Below are 21,548 nucleotides of genomic sequence, written 5' to 3'. Positions count from 1 at the left end.
ATTAAGCTTCCTCTCTGGCCTCACCAGGGAGATCCATTCTCTAGGATCCAGTGGATCCCAGCTCTGGGCAACCAACTTGTATTGATCACTTTTGCCCATTAATAAGGGTTTTTCAATAGTTATTGTGTTAGTAAGTCAACTATACCTCAACTTAAAAAATAACAGATATTGGGGTAGGGCTGTAGATATTGTTGACTTTTTTAGGAGCATGTTAATATCAATTCAGGACACCTCTTCTGTTTAACAAAGTAGTCAAGCAGCTTACTGTGGAAGATGCAAGTATGACACAGGAAAAACATCATCAACAGTCTAAACAAGGCAGCTTAGCTTAAATGCCAAGTGTTTTGCCTCCTGTGATAACCGTTCTGAGGCTCAGTTTACTCCTCATAAAAATGGGCCACACACGTGGACAAGGGATATTTGAGAAGCACTTATTTTGATGGCTGTGATGAACTGTGTTCATTTAAGAGATTATTATTATCATAAAGAGATCCAGAAACCGCAGCCCAGATTTCTGGGTTACATCACTGAATTGGTGGAAGGCTCCTGACCCCAAATGGAAGGGGCCAGAATCTGGGGCTGAACAGAGAGACCTAGGGAGCCGCACCCCTTCCCGAGCCCAGAAGCTCCTCCTGCCATTCTCCCGCTCTTTGAACAGAACCAATTTCCATGCTGAGATGGTGTTGCCAATTGAACTGAGGTGGCGGGAAATCACAGATTACATTTAAGTTGGGTCAGGTAGATGGGGTTGCCCCTCTGGGAGGGTTTTCTTCCAGGACCATGCAAAACAGAGTACTGAGAGGAGGCTTTCCTTCTCTCCTTTTAAACCACTAGTGCAAACTCTTACCTTTATCCGTATATGGTCTGGGCAGGTGCATAGAAAAAACAAAAATGCAACCAACCTCAGAGTTATTAAGTTTTCCCTTCTTAGGAGGGCTGAGAGATCATGAAGTATAGGGGCCCTCATTTTGCAGATAAAAACAACAGCTAAACACATAGTATGTACAGTGTGCCAGGCACTATCTAATGTATTCTCTCTATATTGATTTACTTAACCCTCACAACAACCCCAGGAAGGAGGCACAGTTATTATCCCCATTTTACAGAGAGAGACTGAGGCCACAGAAGGGAGCCATCTGTCTAGCGTGGATACAGCCACTTAGTGGCAGAACCAAAATTTACGCTCAGATCCATGGTTTCCCACCTGACACCAGCTGTCTCTCAGTCGTTCTTCAGCTAACGTAACAAAGCTGGAATCATTGGATGCACACCCTCCTTCTCCCAGAGGAAGAGCAGAACTTCTTCCTGAGAGGGAATTTGAGGCCAGAGTGGATGGGGACAGTTGGTCCAAGATGGAGCCATACTGCTGCCTTTCTGATCACCAAGTGACAGTTTATTGAGACTTGCCATACCCAGCTGTGGTGGCCAGGACAGTAGGTGGAAGGTGGTTTCTGCTAAGCTGAGACCAAATGAAACAGAGCATCTAACACCTGAGAGGTTTTACGACCCACCAACACAGCCAGATGTGGGGCAGAGTTTTAAGAGAATTTGTGAGTTCACCATTCGTGCTATTTAATAACCAGCTGAATTACAATAGCATCTTGTCACTGATGTAGTGTCCAAAGACTCAGTGAGATGAGCTGATAGGATGATCCAGACAATTCTGGGTCCTATCATGTAAAAAAAAATGTCTCCACCTGCCGAGGAAAACCTACTTTTAAAATGGGAATGAAGGACTTCCCTGGTGGTGCAGTGGTTAAGAATCCACCTGCCAATGCAGGGGACATGGGTTTGAGCCCCGGCCCGGGAAGATCCTACATGCCGCAGAGCAACTAAGCCCCTGCACAACTACTGAGCCTGTGCTCTAGGGCCTGCGAGCCACAACTACTGAGCCTGTGTGCCACAACTACTGAAGCCCACATGCCTAGAGCCCGTGCTCCGCAGCAAGAGAAGCGACCGAAATGAGAAGCCCGTGTACTGCAACAAAGACCCAATGCAGCCAAAGAGTAAATTAAAAAAAAAAAAGGAAATGATACTTATTGGCTGTTTCTAGGCAACTGTTTTACAGTGACTGATTGTTTCATTCATTCATTCATTTAATAGGAGGACCTATTATGTGACAGGCATCTGCTGGCAGTGGGATACAGCAGAGAGCAAGACAGACATGACCCCTGCTTTCATGGAGTGTAAACTTTGCTGGAATGGAAATGTCTCCTCCACAATGAAAAAAAAAAATCGTCATTTGGATGTGAATGAGAATGGAATCTGGTCTCCAGAGCAAAGTTCCTGGCTTCTAGGCTCAACTGTAAGGTCAGTTCTTGAATTAGGGAAACATCAGTTCCAACTTCAGCTTTCCTTTCCTTTTCGACTTCTCTCAGCCTACACCACACGAAGGCGAATGTGCTCCTTTCTCTCCCAGTGGATGTCCAAAAGCGGTCAGAACAACGGGAAAGATGGAACCTCAGATCTGACATTTGTTTGACATATACAAAACTTCCTTCCAGACAGGAAAAACTCAGTTGCTTTTTTTTTTTTTTTTCTTTGAAGGCAAGACAGTCAGTATTACCCTTGTCCTGTTTAGACTTTGAAATCCTAAATTGATCCCTATGAAAATTCTGGGTCGGGGAGCACAAGTAGATTGTTTCTCATTAGTGACATTCTTCCTGGAAGGTCAGGCTAAGGAATGGTAAATAAACCTTCAGATCCGGTACTTCCTCCTCATCCATGATATTTAAAAGAAAGAAAGGAAGGGTGGGGGGAAGAAAGCAGCAGCTTTGTGCTGTGGATACCCAGAATCCTTGGCTTTCATTTGGACAATCCAGGCTGAAGTCTGTGCTTTGGAGTAAAATTTCTGGGAAGTTAGGGAGCTATTTTTTCTCTTCTGTTGATTTGATCTCCTTCATTGGGAGAGCCAGTTAACCTGTCTGTACCTCAGTTTCTCCCCTGGAAAATCGAGAGGGATGATTCTGTAGTTCAGCTTTTCTGGAATGAATGAAACAGTATTCATAGAGATGTTTCCTGAGCCTGAGTCCCCCTGGACCTGTATTTGTCTGCTCATTTTCTCCACCCACCTCCCTTGGGTTGGCTTGGAATTGGGGCAGGGGCCAGAGAGGTGGAGCTATGTCTGGGATGTGGCAGTGTCCCAAGGGTCTGGTTTGCCCTGATGTGTGCCTTACTGCCTTTGAGTGAAGGTGAATGTGTTCTGAGGCAAGTGCCGGCACGGACCAGGGGAAGTCATTTTGTGAGGGTGTTTTTGATGAACTCTTTCTTGGTGTGAAACAGAGGGGGGCAGGTTTAGACTTCTTGGCAATTTTCACACTTTGATCAGTCGGTTTTATGTATTCGTTTAGTCATCAAGCATTTGTTGAATGCCTGCCATGTGCCAGACAGTGGGGCTGTGCGGTCGGGATAGACTCAGAGACACAGACCACTTTTTCTCAGGGCTTTTCCACACCAGCAGGAGAGACACAGAGCGACAGACATGTATATAGCAGGGTATGTTGTGCTGAGGCAGGAGAGCACAGGGGACTGTGGGGGCCATGAGACGGGCACTGTCCCAGCCTTGGGCTGGGGGCAGCTGGCCATGGAACACTTCCAGGTTGAACCCTGAAAGTTGAGTGAGGGTCAACCAGGGGAAGGTGTATGGAGATGGCAGGGAGAGGGGGCATTCCAGAGAGAACAGTCCAGAGGTGAGAAAGAGGAAGCCAAGTTTGGGGAACTTGGATTTGTTGACTATTGCTGGGGCCTGGGCAGGCAGAGAGTTTGGGGAGGGGGGGTGGGAGGAAGACAGACAAAGGCAGAGGAGTCCACAGGAATCAAGGGAAGGTCTGGGGGCAGGGCAGGCTGGCACCTCAGGTGTCAGTCCCTGGCATCTGCCAAGCCCAGCTGCAAGTGCTGGATTAGCTAGTGGGAGGCGTAGAGGAGGAAGCCCCAGTCCCTAAAGGCCTCCCTAAGCTAAGGCGGGAATGCAGGAGCCACACCCAGAGGGCGGATATCAAGAAAACATGAAAACAACAGCAACAAAAAAGCACACCTGCTCCCTGGAGCCATGAGGTGGAGAGCTGAGGGGAGGGGCAGAGGAGCTGAGGGACGTGGGCGGACAGGTAGGTGTGCGAGGCCTTGCGGGGCAGGGCTCTTACCGGGAGTGCTGGTCAGGGCACCCCTTGAACTCATTTCAGCAGGAAATCCATTGGTTCCAGAGTGTAGATTCCAGATTTGTTATTTTACAGGGCTAACAAGTATGTAATTATCACATTTGGGGCCCTTCAAAGGAAATGCAAACACGCACCACTGAACACCCTTAGAAATGTGAGCAGAACCCACCCCAGAGTTCTGGATGGAGCTCACCACCATGTCACACATACATCCACTCCAGCCCAGGGTCTGCTTCTGCGTTGGAGGAAGAGAGAATATGAAGGCCGGGCCTGAACCTTACAAGGGACTGGGAGAAAAGCAAGTGAAGAGGGTGGAAGGGCCTCTGCTCAGCCTCTTTTGGAGTCCCCTGGGAAGGAGAGGGAGCAGGATTGGTAACAATAATAGTATCCACCACTCAGAGAGCAGCTACAGTGTGCCAGGCACACGCCATCTCCTATCCTCTCTAACTGTGTTACAAAGTCGGTATTAATATTCCCGTTTTACAGAATGAAGAAGCTGAGATTGGTCTGTGTATTAGTTATCGGATGCTGCATAACAAATCACTCCAAAACTTAGTGGCTTAAAACAGCAATAGTCAGTGACTCTGGGTCAGGGATTCAGGAGCATCTTGGCTGAGTGGTCTGTCTTGGGGTGCCTCATGACCCCATGTCAGACATTGGCCAGGCTACGGAGGATTTGCCTCCAAGGTGGCTGGCTCACATTGTTGGCAGATTGGTGTTGACTGTTGACGGGAGGCCTCGATTCCGCCCCATGTGGGCCTTTCCACGTGGCTGCTTGCGTGTCCTCATAACCTGGCATCTGGCTTGCCCCACAGAGAATGAGCCAAGACACCAAGGTAGAAGCTGAGATGCCGTTTATGGCCCAGCCTCGGAACTCACACCCCATTACTGCTGCCGTGTTCTACTGGCCGCACAAATCAGTCCTGATCTTGTGTAGGAGAGGAGCCCACACTGCGGCTCCTTGGGTGCCACTGTGTACCCCACTATTGCTGAGTGCTGCTCGGATTCCAACCCAAGTTTCCTGACCCCGAAGGCAAGGCTCTAATGCCAGATGTTGGGTCAGGAGGAGTGGCTGCACTGATGGGTTAAGAAGGGGACTTCAAGGGGCATGATGGGGTGCCTGGCAGGCAAGTGGCAAAGCCCACTGGGCAGTGAGAGCCACGTTGCCTGTCCTGAGGGAGACTGGGGAGATCCCCAAATGGGACCATACACGTTTTGTGTACTCTGAGTGTTCGGCTGTTACAGCAGGCAAACTCCTAGTGGGCTCCCTCAGTACAGTGAGCTGACATCAGGGCTCCACAGGGGGCTCTTCGTTCACATGGGTGAAGGAAGGAAGCAGACTCACCTTTCACCTGAGAAGGGTATTCAGATTCCCTGTTTGCCTTGCTGTCAGCTTAGCAGAGGGAACACTGGCCTTAGAGCTTGAGCTGAGCACTGGGGAGGGGAAATAGTGTTGAGAGCCCATTGTGAGGTCGGTCTGAATTAGGCACTCTACATTTTAAAATTTCATATAATCTGCTCTGGAGGTAGCTATGATTACTCCTACTTTACAGATGACAAACTAGAACTCAGAGAAATGAAGTAAGTTGCCCAAGGTGTCACATACTTCCTAAATGACAGGACCAGGAGGCCCCCAGACAGGTGGCCTGGTCAGCTTGCACCATCTCCAGCAGGCACACTGCCTGAGTCTTCAAAGACAGACAAGGGCTGCACCGGCCCCAGCCACTCAGTGGATCTGAGCATTCGGTGAGGCAGAGACCGTGCTGGGCAGAATTGTGGGCCAGGGGGATGCAGGGGGATGCACCCCGACTCCAAAGCCGGAGTGGGTCCTTCTTCTGAGATTTTTTCTCCTGGGGAGATGAGATTTGGACACGTGAGCAGTAGTCCTCTAAGATAACTGCTACGGGTGAGACAGGCTGCCCTTGCTGAGGAACAGATGTGAGCAGGGAGGGGCTGCTGCACTCCCAGGTCACTTCCAGGTGCAGAAGGACACCACTCGGTGGTCATGAGCACATAAGCACTGAGCCCTGAACTCCCAGCTGCACACCCTGAGGACCAAGGCAAAGGATCATTCCCCCTCTCAGGGAATCCTGGGAGACCTCTGAGCAGCCCAGGAAAATGGGGGCCGATGGAGAGGAGGGGGTAGCAACTGAGCGTGGGTCAAGTGGGCAGGGCGCGTCTGGGCACAGGGAGCTCAACTGCCTCCTGCAGGGGGTTTTGTGAAGGAGTAGCAGACATGACCACACATAGGCTGGGCAGCACTAGAAGGTGGCCCGTGCAGAATATGGAGCCTACTTTCTTCTGGGCAGTGGGGAGGGTATTGAGAGGCACTTGGAGCAGGGCCTGGCCCATAATAAGTGTTCAATAAGTGTTAGTATTATTACCGTTGTCATCGTTGTTTTTGTTATTTAGCAGGAGAATGAGAGCTGTGCTTTGGGAATATGATTTTGGTAGCTTAGCAGAATAATAACAGTAACGATGGTACCTGACATTTATTGAACACTTACTGTGAGCCAGGTCTTTTAAGTACATTGTCTTATGTAATTCCTTATGAGGCAGGTCCCACTATTTCTCCAGATGAGAAAACTGGGGCACACAGAGCGTAAGTAACTTGCCCAAAGTAGCCAGGGGACGTACGAGAAAGGGACATAGTCAGCGTATAGGAAAGTGGTCCAGGCATGAGGTGACTAAGGCCCGACTGGGGTGTGGCCGAGGAAATGAAGAAGGAAGGCTGAAAGGAAGAGGTAGTTAGTGGGAAGGAGTGACCAGACTTATTGCCACATGGGTGGTGGGGTGTATGGATGACCCACAGCCCAGAGAATGGGGGCTGCAGAGACAGGGCACAGAGACATGGCTTCAGGGGACATGTTGAACCTCTGAGCCGGATTTCCATCCTGAAAGGGGTCCTTCACTCAGTCAGTACACATTGTCAACTGTAAAGCCAGTGCATCTACAAAGCCCCAGGCTACCCACTGGACGTTGGGGATCTCCTTAAGGGGCAGAGGGAGGAGGGCACCGAGTGGACTTTCTGGGCTCTGGAACCCTGTGATCAGTGCCATCCTGGTGACAGCATGGGGCATCCCAGCTGCTGAGTGAGAGTGGGCCTGGCTACTGACTCTTCAAAGAGCCCTGGCTACGAGGCTGCAGGGGCTGTTGGAGGTAGGGAGCCCAACCCTGGGGATGATTCCTGGGAAGCAAGCAGGATGCTTGAGGTGGGGGGAGAGCAGCGGAGGAGACCTTGTTCTGAGTCGAAACCTTGGTCCCTTTAAGTGGGTGGAGAGGGCCTGCGCCCTCAGCTGCGGCAGAGGTGGTTCCCTCCACCAAGCTCGCAAACCTCAGGACTGAGATGACAGTGATGGTTTTAGAAGCAGCTCTGTCCTTTGGGGCTGGGGGCGCTCTGCCAGGCCTGGTGAGGGGGCACGGGGGCGAGGTGCCGGGTTGTTAGTCTGCTGTGGGCGCCTGAGGCTCTGCTGGTGGAGTGTGAGCATAGTGCGTGCACGTGTGGAGTACGGGTGGCTGGGTCTCCCTGTTCGGGAAGATGCCGCGAAGCCCTGCGTTTGCTCTGGGGGACTCTTGCAGCATAAGTAGGCAAGCCCTGGATTTTGTGGGGTCCTCAGAGGGAAGGGTATCTATAACCACACACAGACCCCAGGGCATCTGGGGAAAGGCAGCTCTGTAGGCACATTCACACCAGATCCATTGGACAAAGAGACCGGATATTTTGCTGTTTGATAAACTTCGTAAAACAGTGGAGCTGAGTGATTTTGCTGCTGCCTGAATGGAAGTATTCTAAGAACCCATGCCAAGAAGATAAATAAGGCCGTGGCTCCAGGAGAGGAGCTGAAACAAATGTGCGGCGAGAGGTACATCAAAGTAAAACTAGTTCTCCTGACGACCGGGGTTCTCTGTGTGACTGAGTGTGCGCATGTGTGTGTCGGGCCAAGTGTTTGGCAGATACTAGGCTACATCGAGGGGCCTGAAGATGTACCCTGGGCTCTTGCCAACCCCTCTGAAGGCCTGCTTGAGATTTAGCTAGGATTAGGCCCAGCCCTGCTTGGTACAAAGGGAAAGAAGCATTAGCCACTATTGGAGATTCAGGCCCCGCAGTCAGCCAGCTGGGGTTAATTCAAACTGGAATATGTGTACTGAGAGGGCAGGGATTCCTCAGTGGGCAGGGTGACCAGTCCCTATTGGCCAGCAAAAGATTTATCCTGCACTGATGACAGGGGATACAAGCTTGAGTGTGAAAGCATCAGCTCTCTCTTATGTGGCTCCAAACACCTCAAGGGATGAGGGGGAGATACAGGGGCATGGAGATAGAAGAGAGGGTTAGATCTGTATGGGAGTTTAAACATCATCTAGCCCAAAGGTTATCAAAGTATGGTCCTCAGGCCAGCAGCAGTAGCATCTAGGACCTTGTGAGAGAGGCAGATTATTGGTGCTCCCTGAGACCTACTAAGTCAGAAACTCTTGGGGTGGAGCCAGCAATTTTTGTTTTAACAATTTTTTTCTGGGTGATACAGATGCAGATTAAAGCTTGAGAATCACTGATCTAGGTTGTCATCTTCATTTAGAAATGAGGGAACTGAGGCCTGAAGAGGGAACTTTTGCCAGGAACAGAGAGCTAATTAGGACACAGCCACTTTTCCCCTCACCCATATGGTCTCAGCTATTTATCTTGCAAATAACACGGGGGGATTTTAATAAGTTTTTTCTTAGAGGCAATTGTTATGTGTTTATATATTTTCCATTTGTTAATAAACTATTTAGATCAGCAGTGTCGCTGGGGCCCAAACCTTGGAGTTATTGGTTGTAAAGTTTAGGCTCGGGGAAATGGACTCTCCTTCCAGTTTGGCCCCAAGTCCAGGCAGCCAGGTCCCATTCCTGCAGCTGCCCCCAAGTCACCAGCACCTTCTTCCCCTGTCTATCCCCAGTTGCTTTCTCTGTAACTGCACCACCAGCCCCATAGGCTCCCTCTATGTGCGGATGTTTTGGTCAATAATCCCTCCCTCAATTTGCAGGGCCAAGCAAGGGTGGACGTGGTGGGATTAGTTTCGCCCACTGGCCTTCTCTGCCTTCCTGAGAAGACCTGCCTCTGCTTCCGGCTCTCACAGTGGGCCCAGCATGTTTCCAATATTGCATCAGTGTTTTCCCCAACAGAGTAACGCTTTAATGGGGCAGATTTGTTCTCTGTACGGGAAACATGTGGGCCCTTGTCAGACGCCGTGGGAGCGAGTTGCCCTCCACCATGGCCATCGGGTCACCTCTTGGGACTCCCGTACCTGTGCTCAGGAGAAGGGCAATTTCCTAGATCCGGTGGTGTGAGGAGGATGAGGGGCCCTTCAAGACTTTGGGGTGAGTAACTCCTCTAAAAGAGCAGAACCATGATAGATAGCCTGTTTACATCAGCCCAGATTCCTGGGAAATTCATACAAAAATTCTGTTGTGGTCTAAATTTCCTAGCAAAAGAGGAAGGAACCACTTTGCTTTGTCCAGTGTAAACTGGACCTTACTGAAGGATTTTAAATGGGAGTGGGGTGGGGTAGGAAGGGAGAAACGCACTCCCTTCCTCCTCCAAAGGTCTAGATGGAGATGGTTTGCAAGAGGGTGAGGGGAGGAAGCCCTGGGGAAGGACAGAGTCCCTGACCTCTCTTGTTAGAGAGCCCTCCCGGGCCCCAAACGTTAATGGGAACTTGACTTTCTTTTCCCGAGCCTGGGATTCTTTCCTGAGCCCTGAAATCTCTGAAGCTGGCATTTCTCACCTTCAGGGAGCTGTGACACCAGGGATGTGCTCCTCTGCTTTTCCTGCCAATCAGGGGTCCGTAACCTGCAGTTAAATAATTAAAGTTAATTAAAGTTTATTTCATTTTGAGCATTTCACAAAGCCCTGGAGATAATTGGAGTTTCCCTAGAGTGCTGCAAAACCAGGTTTGGAAATCTCAGATCAAGAGGACATTGGGCAATGGATGATGGAGACAAAGGAGGAGAAAAGAGAGCAAGAGGTGGCGGGGGGCGGCGGGGGGAGAGGCAGAACCTTTTGTTTCCACTGGGTCTCCTGTGTGGGCTGGAGGGCTCTAGTTAGTTAAACAGTGATTCAGTCCAAAAATGGTTGATTCCGTTCTGATGTACCGGGAACGGAGACAGAAAAGACACAGCCAAGGAGCGACGGAAAGAGACAAAGAGAGGGGGCTCTCCGGGTCCCCCAACACAGCCACTGGCAGTATCATCCCAGGAAGAGACCTCTATTCTCCACTCCCTCGTGTCCCCCAACCGTAGGGATTTTAGGGAAGCCCCCTCTTTACAAATGAGAAGTCTGCTGATTTGAATTAGGCCCCTGAAAACTTGCCTCCTGCCCCGGAAGATTTATTTTATTAAGTGGTCCACACCTGAAAGTAATTGAGTGTCTTGGTATGGGTACAGGGGCTGCGGAGGGAGAACGGAGTGGCGGCGGCGGCGGGGGCGGCGGCTCCCAGTTCCTCTCCGGCCCCAGGCTCTGCGCCTCTCCGAGCCCCGGTCTCTCCGCCGCGCCTCAACCCTCCTCTGCCTCCCGCGCCGGCGTTGCGGAGAGAGCGGCCTGGCGCGCGAGTAGGAGTAAGGAGGGATACGTGGGGCGATCGGGAGTTGCGTGTGAAGGTGGGTAGGTGGCTGCGCCCAGCGTCGCCCTCGCGCCGACATACCATCGGGCCCGCTGACCCCGGTGCCCTAGTCCCAACCGCGCGCCCTCGCCAGCCCTTAGACATTGTCGCGCTGGCACAGGAGTCCCCGCCCAAAGTAGGAATAAGAGAGAGATTGAAATAGATAAAAGCATTCGAAGTTTAATGTCAGCATCAAATCTCTATAAAACCAGATCAAAGAGAACAGGCGCTTGGTTTCTTCCGGGATCGCCGGGGGCCTTGGGGCTCAGGGGGCCCCGGGGGTTGAGTCCGCGGCCGCCCGGCGCGTTCTTCTCTCCACCCGGGGCCGAGGATTCCAGCACCGCAGCCCGGGGCCTGAGCCCGGCCGGGGCGCACGCGAGCGGAACCGAGGCGGCGCCCGTGAACTTGGGGCCTGGTGAATTAAGAGCGGCCCGCAGGTTGCCCGCCGCGCGTCGAGGTTCTCCGAGAGCCGAGCTGGAGGAGGCGGGCAGAGGAAACGCGCGAGCCGGGAGCGCGGCGCGCGGGGCCCGCGACCCGCGACGGGCAGACGGCACGACGGGAGGGTGGCAGACAGGAGGGCGGGTGCCGGCTGCTCCGAACCCGCCGCTGCAGCTCGCGTCCCGCTCTCTTCCGGGCCGCAGGCCGCAGGCCGTGGCGAGCGGCCCGGCAGCTAATTGCCACTGTCCGTCGGTTGTGCGCGCCGAGCCGCGCCGGCTCCCGCGCCTTCCCTGGGTTCCTGCGGCGCGGACTGTGCGTTTGCTTTCGTTTTCTCCGTTCCGTTCTTCCATAAACATACGTGTGTTTCCCTTTGCGTCCCCAAAACGGTTCTTCTAAGGTGAATGACCAAATGGAGCTTTCTTCTTCTCGTGCTTAGTCACCGACAACTTTTGCAGGGTGGAATGAAACTCCCCGGTGTTTCCAGTGAGACGTGCAAATTGAGCTCTTTTCTAATTATAAACCTGCAATCTCACAGAGGCTTCAAAGTTACGACCACAAGAAATATGAATGAAGATAAACCCTCACATCTTGAGGATAAATATGGAGAACTTTATTAGTAGCAAAATTATAGTCTCTTTCTCTCACTCCACATAAAAAAGAATTGTAAATTACCGACGTTCTCTGCCTGTATCAATTTTATGTGCTGTAGCATTCCACCCCTCCGGACATAAATTTACATGTCTGCAGAGCCTGCTCATAGGTAAAACCACATGTCTATTTTGTGTGCCTGTGTATGCTGGCACAGTAATCTTGCCGCCATGGACAGTTCATGGCGATGGACGTTGGGACAAGAGTCATTCGATGAGCATGCATGGAGCACTCTTTGTGTTTAGACACCCGGGAGAAATACCCAGGACTCATAATGGTAAATACACCAGCCAAAGAGGATTTCCTCTCATACACAGCCTGAAATGACAGGAAATCCACAAGCAGAAAAAGGGCAGAAAAATTAAAGAGAGGCTGAAGAAAAGAGGTTGTTGCTGTGAAAAAGAAAACGGAAGAGAGAGAGACAGAGAAAGAGAGAGAGAAAGAAAGAGAATGAGAGACAGAGAGAGAGAGAAGGAGAGAAAGAAAAGACAAAATGTAAAGAGACAGATGCAGTGCTGAAAGACAAAAGGGATAGAAATTCACAACAAAGGGATGGAAATGTCACAAAAAGATTTTGAGAGGGGAACAGAGGGGAAAAGGAGAGAGGCAGAACACTGTTAGGACAAGAAATATATAAAGAGAGATGGAAGGAGAACAGGGACAGATGGAAGGAGAAAGAATAGGCACAAAAAGATGTAGAAGAAAGGCATCAAGAAGGATGGAGAGACAAAGAGCGGAGCCCAGAATGGGGGTGGGGTGGGCTGGAGAGGAGAAGATAGAAGCCTTGGAAGCTGGGAGCCTTCCCAGGGCTAGGCGCCTCCCCAGGGCCTCACTTCTCAGATTTCCTCAATGCAAGGGAAATCCAGGGAAGCCTTTGTGGGCGCCGTTTGTTTGCTCCAGACCCAGATCTGATGATGCTGTTGATTTGGTTTTTAAACAGTGGGTTTGCAGCCTTCTGGGCTGGGGCAGGGGTCTGCTAGCCATCCTTAAACCTGCAGATTGGATTGAATTTCGACCACTTTGATGGTCCTGTAATCGTCTCCCAGTTTTCCAATTTCCAATCCCCTCCACCCGGCTGGGGGTTGAAAAGGAACTTTAAAGACGCCTTTGATAACGTCTCACGGTTACATATTTCCATAACAATTTTCTTTACCAGATCGTTATGTCTGATGCAGCCCCAGATGTTCTGGGGGAGAAAAGGGAACCAGTCCCCCTGTCCCAGCCTGTCAGGCACTGGAGACGGGCGTGGGGAGGCGAACTCAAGTGCCTCAGGACCCAGGACGCTCCAGCCCTTCTCTCCTCTTGTGGCCCCTTCCTCCAGCTCTTCCTTGGCCACATTTTTCGAATCTCTCTCAGGGCCAGGGACCCATCCTCTGCACACAGCTCAGGCACTAGTGCGGCTCTAGGTGTCTCTTTTCCACCCAAACTTGCCTGTTTTGGATCTCCTTCCATGCTCTCTGCTTGGTGACGGTTTGTGAAGTGGAGAAACCACTCCATGCTCGTGTCTCAGTAGGTCAAATTGATTCCAGGTGCCTTTCTTGAGAACTTTAACGGGCCTTTCTGGAGACACAGTGTCCTTAGGAGTATCAGGAGACTTCCTTCTTCCTCAGACAAATCTATTGAATATTACTGTTTGAAGGCACTGCGATGGAAGCAAATGTCAATCAAACGTGTCCTACCCTTAAGGAGTGCAGCATCTGCACTGTTGGGGAAAGGAGACATGTATGCAAATAACTTGGGCTGAGGGCTGAGTGACTGTGAAGAATGCAGGAAAGAGGTGTAATAAAGTGGCCCCAGCGTTCAGAGGCAGCAAGATGACTCTGGCTGGAGACATCTGGGAAGGCTTCACGGAGGAGGTAGCATCTGCTCTGGGTCCTGGAGGACATGCAGGGTTAGACTGCGTGGTAATGCGGAACAGTAGGCACTGTGGTAGGCTGATGGGGGAGACATCTGGAGGCAGAGGCACTTTTTGGTGCCCTCCCTCCAAATCAGACCTGGGCAGTTATTAGAGCAAGCTTCTCTCATTCAATTCATTTCACTCAACATTTGTTGAAACCAGGCACCAAGCTGGGCATGTGCTGGGCACTGGGGCATAGGAATGAAGGAGACAGGTTTCTGCTGTCCTGGCATAGATCGATCATGTTGCTATAGATCATGTTCCACAGAATTCTAAGGGGCTACTCAGGGCCGTTGGGGCAGTGAAAAGGAGGCCAAGCAGCCAGCAGCCAGCCCCTACTGCAGCCAGGGCAGTTCCACTTTTTATATACCGAGGTTCCTGTGAAATTTCCTTTAGAAGAAAAGCGGGGCTCTACCGCTTGAAAAGAAAGAAAGAAAATCCCTAGTTCATAGGTACTTATGAATTATGAAAAATAACTAAGTGAATAGTTAACTAAATGAAAGCATGAGTGTGTGTTTGCCAAAGACTGTGATAATCCAATTCTGGACACCTAAGTTTTGATTTAAAAGATCCAAGGTCCCTTCTGTGCTTTCACTGTCTGTCTGTGGTCTGTGGATAGAGTGTGCATCAGGTCCCAGGCTGCTGTTTTCTCTGAAGTTGTCTTCCCACATCCTGCTCTTTTCTCCCACTCCTCAGATGGTTGGGAGTGGCTAGGTTCCAGCTATTCCTAGAACACTCAGAGGGTCTTATCCTAATGATATCCCAAGACCCAAATGGGGGGTACAGTGGGCTGAACTCAGCCAGTCAGAAATCTTACCCCTTGCTTTTTGTTGTATCTCATGAGTTGCAATATGATAAAACGCCACCAGGGGGCAGGACAGAAACGTGGGGTGCCGCTCTCTAAGGGCATTGTCCATGGACAGTGTGGAGAGTCCATAACCCATCTAAGCACTGCCCTTCAGGGTAGACTAAGATGAGCGCACATAGCCCCTGCCTGCAAGAAACTTACAGTCCCATGGTGACTTCAGGAATATAGTTCCCTACTTCTTAAGTGGGCAGAGGAATCAGTCGGAGTTGTAGCTGGAACCCCTAGCCTCTTCCTGTACCGCCCCCTACCCCAGCAGTCCCAGCTGTGCCCCAGAGGCCTAGCCTCCACTCAGGGTCCCCACTGGTTTCTCCAGCTGCAGGAACCAAGGCCAAGGGAGCCTCGGCTTGGCTCTGCCTTCCTGCGATGACCCCAGACATACGTGGGGTACATTGACTATTGTGGGCTCCTTGCAGGTGGGACCCCTGAGGGAACAGGATGCTGGAGCCCGAGGCTAAGACCTCGCAGCTAGGGGCAAACAAGCCAGCTCTGGTCCCCCTCATCTAGGGGACCACCTTCCCCTAACCTAGGCTGGCGTCTGCCTACAGGCCTGCCGTGAGGCCTCTTCCCCCTTCCCAGCTGAGAGGGGTGTGTGCCCACTGTGCTGGGTCAGGAAGAATGTCACTCAAAGACTAGGTGGGCCCGTGTGCATAGGTGTGTGTGCTTGTGGGCTGGTGTGGGTGAGAGGCTGTGGGCACCCACCGATCGCTGAGGTGTCCCCACTTCCAGCCTGCCCTCGGCGCCTTAGCCCCTCAAGCCAAAGACATGTATTCAGCACCTGTCCCGCTCAGGGCCCAGGGCCAGCTCAGTGGCAGATGGAGACATGAACTAGACGCAGTCCCCACGTTCGGGGGCCTGAGCTGTAAGGGAGGCCCAGTCTGCGGGCTTCAATGGCCAGGTCATGCCCGTCCTTTCACTGCTGAGCCCCCTGTGCCTGGCAGCAGGCCTGGCACAGAAGGGACATTTCATTATTTGTTGCGTGGATAAAGGGAGGAGGAGAAGTAAGAAGGCATTCCAACAGGGTGGCATGGTGAGTCCCTAGGCAGGACTGCTCCTCGGGGGACCAACCATACAGCTTTTAAACCTGGAAGTCTTGTCTCTCAGGAAGCCCTTCGGTCGCAGGCAAACTGGAGGGTTGGCCACCCTAGCTTCTGCCCCCCCAACCCCTCAGGAAAGGGCCAAGCAGCTGGTTCCTCCTTGGCCCTCCTCTAGTCTCCCACCCCTTTCTCCTTTTCCCCCCACCCAGCAGGGTCTCCTCTGAGGTCTCCTGGGTCTTACCCTGCCCCAGCCATGACCCCCCAGCCTGACCTCCAGGGCTACCCACTTCCCTTTCCCTCGGCCATTCCTGATAAGGAGACTAGAAGCAGGTTTGCCCTTTCACCTCTGCATATCTCTCCACGGAGCCCCCGGGTCCCCACATCCTATGTCACATCCTCCAAGTCCTGCAGCTCCCCCAGGCTGCAGGTTTTAGGTGGGAGAGGACTGCGGGGATGAGGGGGCTGCAAAGGCCACAGCCCTTGGGACACGAGCCTCTCCCTATCCTGGCCGAGGACGGTCCGGGCGCCTGCTCCCAGGACACAAGAGCTGCTGGGCAGGATGGCTGAGCTGACCGAGTCCTGCGCTGCATTTTGACTGACATTCTTGGTGGAATTGGCCGGATGTTTCTCCTTCACAAGAGACACAGCCTCGGGCAAGACAGCTGTGCCTCCCTCAGCCCAGCCGCGCAGCTGGGGGTGCTGAGAACCCAGGACCCACAATTCCTACTTTTGGGATAACATCACTGGGCCAAGAGGTCTCCAGGGAAGGGGTGTGGTGGCTTCTTTGGGGTCCTAAGAGGTCAGCAGGACTCGCATCTGAATATCTTCTGTTCTTGTTCTTCCCGAGCTCTGTTCTCTACCTGGGTCTATGGACTGCACGTGGGCACTGTCATCTGACTTGGGCAGGCAATGCGGTGCAGGGACCACCTGATACACAGAGTTACCTGAGGTCTGGCCTAGGCCAGGCCCTGCTCAAGGCCCTGAGTCATGCCCAAACCCACTCCTTATTTTTGGTAAGTGCATCATTTGGGGACATTTTGGTCCAGAGCTTCCATCCCCATGAATTAGAAGTGTGATCAGATGCAGCTGTTATTTAAAGGGCACATAATAATCTTTGCTGATTCAGAAGGCATTTCGTAAGTTTGCAGCGTTTGGGGAAATAACATTGGTAACATCGAATTTGTGGCCTTGAGATGGTGAGAATTCCATATGCGGAGAATTTTTGCCTTTGGTGAAATCTAGCCACAGCAAATACCAAAAGCAACACGGAAGAGAAAAAGTTATCCACCTGCAGCCTGACAGGGCTATAAAGGGAAAGGAAAATGCTCTCGCCCTTGTTCTTGGGTGATTTGGGTGATTATGAGCTTTGTGTATGAATATGAGGCTCAGGGCTCTTTTTTCCATTTCTTTTTTTAAAAATAAACTTATTTTATTTATTTATTGGCTGCATTGGGTCTTCATTGCTGCGCACAGGCTTTCTCTAGTTGCGGTGAGCGGGGGCTACTCTTCATAGCGGTGCCTGGGCTTCTCATTGTGGTGGCTTCTCTTGTTGCGGAGCACGGGCTCTAGGCGCGCGGGTTCCAGTAGTTGTGGTGCACCGGTTCAGTAGTTGTGGCTCGTGGGCTCTAGAGTGCAGGCTCTGCAGTTGTGGCGCACGGGCCTAGTTGCTCCGCGGCATGTGGGATCTTCCCGGACCAGGGCTCGAACCCGTGTCCCTTGCATTGGCAGGCGGATTCTTAACCACTGCACCATCAGGGCAGCCCTCTTATTTCCATTTCTGCATCTTTTATAGCCATGGTTTTTCAGGCTGTAGTCATATGAGTAGCACCTTCGTGATTTTGGTCACATATGAGTGCCACTTGTACTGTTAACATTTTTCTTTAAATCAACTGACTACACACACACACACACACACACAGACACACACACACACACACATGCATGCACACGTACACACGAATATCTTTCAAAAGGACATTGTACATTCTTAACTCCAAATGGGACACCAGTAGCACTTGTCTTAAACAGAGGGTAGCCAGAAAAATAAATAAAACTAAAGCATAGAATGTGATTACTTTGTAGCTAGAGTTGCCTTTGGAAGGCTTTGAGTCTAAGATTTGCTTTCTTCCCTTAAACAGGAATGTCAGCAAGCATTAGAGGCAGTTAAAGTCCCATCAGCCACAGTTTTAGTGACCAGATGCAGCTATTATTCACAGGTCATATTGTGATCAGGTCCGAGAGAGAATTGGGCCGGAATGATTATTTCACTGTCTCTTCAGGGCACCGTCTAAGATGGTCTCCAGTTCTGCCCAGAGCCCTGAGTGGTTCTGCCCAGGCGGTATTTTTCTCTGGCCACTGGCCCAAAGCATCCCTCTGAGCTGATTTCCTGAGCACACCTTTCCTGGAGCTCCTGCCATCACAGGTCTGCTCACCCGCCCACAGGGAGAGGACTGATGGAGCTGCTGGAGACAAGGGGTGCCTGTCTCCCCTTCTCTGACGTTGCGCAGAATATTCCAACCTTAATGAGACAACCTTAGAAAGAATGTTTCCACTTTTCTGAGCAGAGCTACAGGCAGTTTTCCATGACTATGAGAAAACCCCAAGCGGGAGGACAGGCAGGACGTTTGAACTCGACGTCCTGCTGCTGTCGATTCCCAGTGGGATTTTCCACTCTTCCCGCCCCCTTGAGTTCTAGACTGCTATGTCCAGCTGTCCGTGCGTCCCCTCCACTTGCAGGCCTAAAAGGCATCTCAACAAAGCAGAACTCTACACTCCGCCGCAAACCAGCTTCTCTTGCAGGCGCCCCCGCCTCAGCTACAGGCACTGCCCCTCCCCGGTTGCTCAGGCCAAAGACCCACGTGACCCCTTTCCTCACACCCCAGGTCCAGTCCATCCCTCATCCTGTTGGCTCCACGTCCCCAAAGTACCCAGAAGCCAATGACTCTCCCCACCCGCTCTGCCCCGTACCTGGTCTCCCTGCTCCTGCCCGTTCTCCACACACCAAGGCCAAGAGTGATCTTTGGAAGTGAGAAGCCTGATTGTGTCACCACTCAGCTCAGACTCCTCTGGTGGCTTCTCCTGGCACTCAGAACCAAACTCAAACTCCTCCCGGGACCCGGGCCCTGGGTCCTTCCTTCTTCACTGCACCCTCCGCCCTGGGCTCGTCATGCTCCCGCGGTGCTGGCTTCATTCTACTTCTCCAACAGCCCACCAACCTCGGGGCCTTGGCGCCCGCTGTTCTCTCTGCCAGGCGCGCTCATTCCTCATCCTCACAGGGCTCCTGCTTTGCTCCTTCCCTTCATTCAGGTCTCCACGGAAATGGCACCTCCTTTGGGAGATGCCCTGACCTCTCTGAGACAGCGCCTTCCATTTCCACTGCTTTGTTTTTCCTCACAGCATTTACCACTGTTGACATCGCCTGCCTGAGAAAGTCTATTTCTCTTTCACTTTTCAGAGATAATTTCACGGGGTACAGAATTCTTTCAGCACGTTAAATATTTCACTTCCCTTTCATCTTGTTTGTATGATGAAGAGTCTGAGGAGAAGTCTGATGTAATTCTTACCTTGTTCCTCTGTGGGTAAAGCATTTTTTTCCTTCTGACTTCTTTCAAGATTTGCTATTTGTCTTGATTTTCTGCCATTTCAGTGTGGTGTGGCTTTGTGTAGATTTTTTGGTATTTATCCTGCTTGGTGTCCTCTGTTGATGCTGTATTATATATTTATTTGATTATTTCTGTCCTGTCTCCCACATGAGAATGTAAATTCATGAGGACAGGGACTTTGTCTAATTCACTGCTTTATTCCTCTGTCTGGAATAGTTTTGGAAGCTAGTGTCATTCAATAAATATTTCTTGAGTAATGAATGAGTAATCAAATATAGAGCCTCTAATAGGTTTGTGTAAGAAAGCAGTACCATGTAATGTAACTCATACTATAAAATGTCACTTTATGTTTTCTTAATTTGAGGTTGTTTAATCTATTTTTATATTTCAGCATGAAGTTGGCAGCTGCACTTTCCTGGAATAATATTAATAAAATGACTAGCACTTACCGAGCGATTACTACATGGCAAACACTTTGATGGGCTTCACATGTATTAACTCAGTTAACCCTCACAGGAACTCTTTAAAGGAAGTATAATTATTATCCTCATTTAGAGATGAGGAAACTGAGGCACAGAGAGGTTAAGTAACTTGTTCAAAGTCACACAGATACCAAGAAGTGGAGCTAGAATTTGAACTCATGAAGCGTGGCCCCAAGTCCATGAGCTTCCATGAACCTAATGTCTCTATTTGCTCTTTTCATTGAGGTATAACTTATGTGGGCCAAGTGCACTAACCAAGAGTACAAATCAACAAATTTCCATGTACTCCCAGATCTGGAACTAGTACTTGCCGAGTGCCCCCCAGGCCTCCTGGTGTCCCTTTGATTCAGTTCCCCACAAAGTAACCCTTAGTCTAACCTCTATCACTCACTGATATTGGGGAAAACTGTCTTTTATCCTCTTTAGTTTTTTAAAAAAGTGTTAAAATACTTTTCTTTTGTCTGTTCTTTAATATCCTTAGTTGATTAAATGACAAGTAAGAACATTGAATAATTTCAAGCAAGTTAGACACCACCCCCTGCCTTCCCCCGCCCGGCACTGCTCTCAGGTGCCTTCCTGAGTCTCCTAGATTGAGGGGGAGAGAGGCCTTTTCGAGAAAATTCTGCGTGTTTGTCACTGTGTCAGGCCCATGGCAGGTATTTAAAACACCTGCTGATGGGTGGACAGATGGATTGGTCATCTGCAGAGATGCTCTATCCCTGCCCTTGAGGGTTCCTGGAGAGAGACCTGTCTTTGTCTGGGGTGAAGGCTCCAAGCTGCCAGCCGGTAAGGTCGGAGGCTGCCAGCCTGGTACCAGGACCTGTCCATCACCTTCTGGGGTCCCCTGGCTGGACTCGCACACTTCCACCCTGTACTCACATGGCTAGAATCCCCCTCAGACCTAGAGCTGACTCCCCTGCTCCAGCCCCATCTAATGCCTGCTCAGAACTCACCGACTTCACAATCCCTAGCCTCCCCACTCCCGGGGCCCTTCCCTGAGTGTCAGCAGCAATTTCCTGGCAGGCCTGGTGACAGTAGCCTGAGCCAGCCCAGGGGAAACCCAATGCCATGGTGTCAGCAGCGGGTGTCCCTTGGTGTCTGGGGAATGGGGCTGAGACTGTGCAGAGCTGAGCCGCCCGAGGGCGTGGAAGGGCTACGACCACCCTGCCCCCACGGCTCCCTGTTCCTTCCATACTCAGTGCAGGCATCTGTGCCCACTTGCCCTGCACCCAAGGACCCTGGCAAAGACACCTCTTTCCTGCTTCACAACTGGATCAGGGCTAAAAAGTCACCCACACGCTGGAGACAGTGCCTGGGGTGACAGTGCCTGGCTCTGGGCCGGCACACGTCCTTTCTAATCTTGCTCCGCATTCAGAGAGATGGCTGCATCCCAGGCCCCGTGGATGGCCAACAGTCCATGCCTTCTGCCTCTGCTTTTACCTTGTTGCTGGGTCTATGCACGACACCCACCTTTTCTGTTGTCCAGAATTCTCGTTAGGGGAGGACTGGGTCTCCTCTCTCCTCTGTATCCCCCTCAGGTCAGTAGAGTTATTTTCCGAGGACTGGTCCTTGAGTGTGGAGACTGCTCGTATTTTGTTTAGTCTAATTGCCTCTTAACACACTTGGATACTTATGAATTCTTCTATTCTAAATTTAACTGACGTGTCACTACTGTATGCACCGTTTTCCTGGATAACGTGTGTGTCCCCTGCCCTTGGCACAGAGCAGGGGCTAAGTGGAGGCAGGCTGCATTGGACTAGATCCACTTGACCTACAGAGGGGTGGGGAGA

The 21,548-nt window shown here is 51.2% G+C and overlaps 1 long non-coding RNA gene across 1 annotated transcript in view; it reads left to right on the top strand.

Annotated features, from left to right (window-relative positions):
- Positions 1–21,548, top strand: part of LOC308607804 — a 39,169-nt gene that overhangs the window by 2,919 nt on the left and 14,702 nt on the right. The window contains exon 2 of the long non-coding RNA XR_014014050.1: positions 2,104–2,310. This is a non-coding gene — a long non-coding RNA (uncharacterized lncRNA). The remainder of the gene's footprint in view (positions 1–2,103; positions 2,311–21,548) is intronic.

This window comes from Mesoplodon bidens, assembly GCF_964165515.1.
Source record: "Mesoplodon bidens genome assembly, chromosome: 2".
In the NCBI taxonomy this organism is placed as follows: domain Eukaryota; kingdom Metazoa; phylum Chordata; class Mammalia; order Artiodactyla; family Ziphiidae; genus Mesoplodon; species Mesoplodon bidens.
The sequence above is the reverse complement of the archived record's forward strand: the minus strand, read 5'-3'. Positions and strand labels throughout refer to the sequence as shown.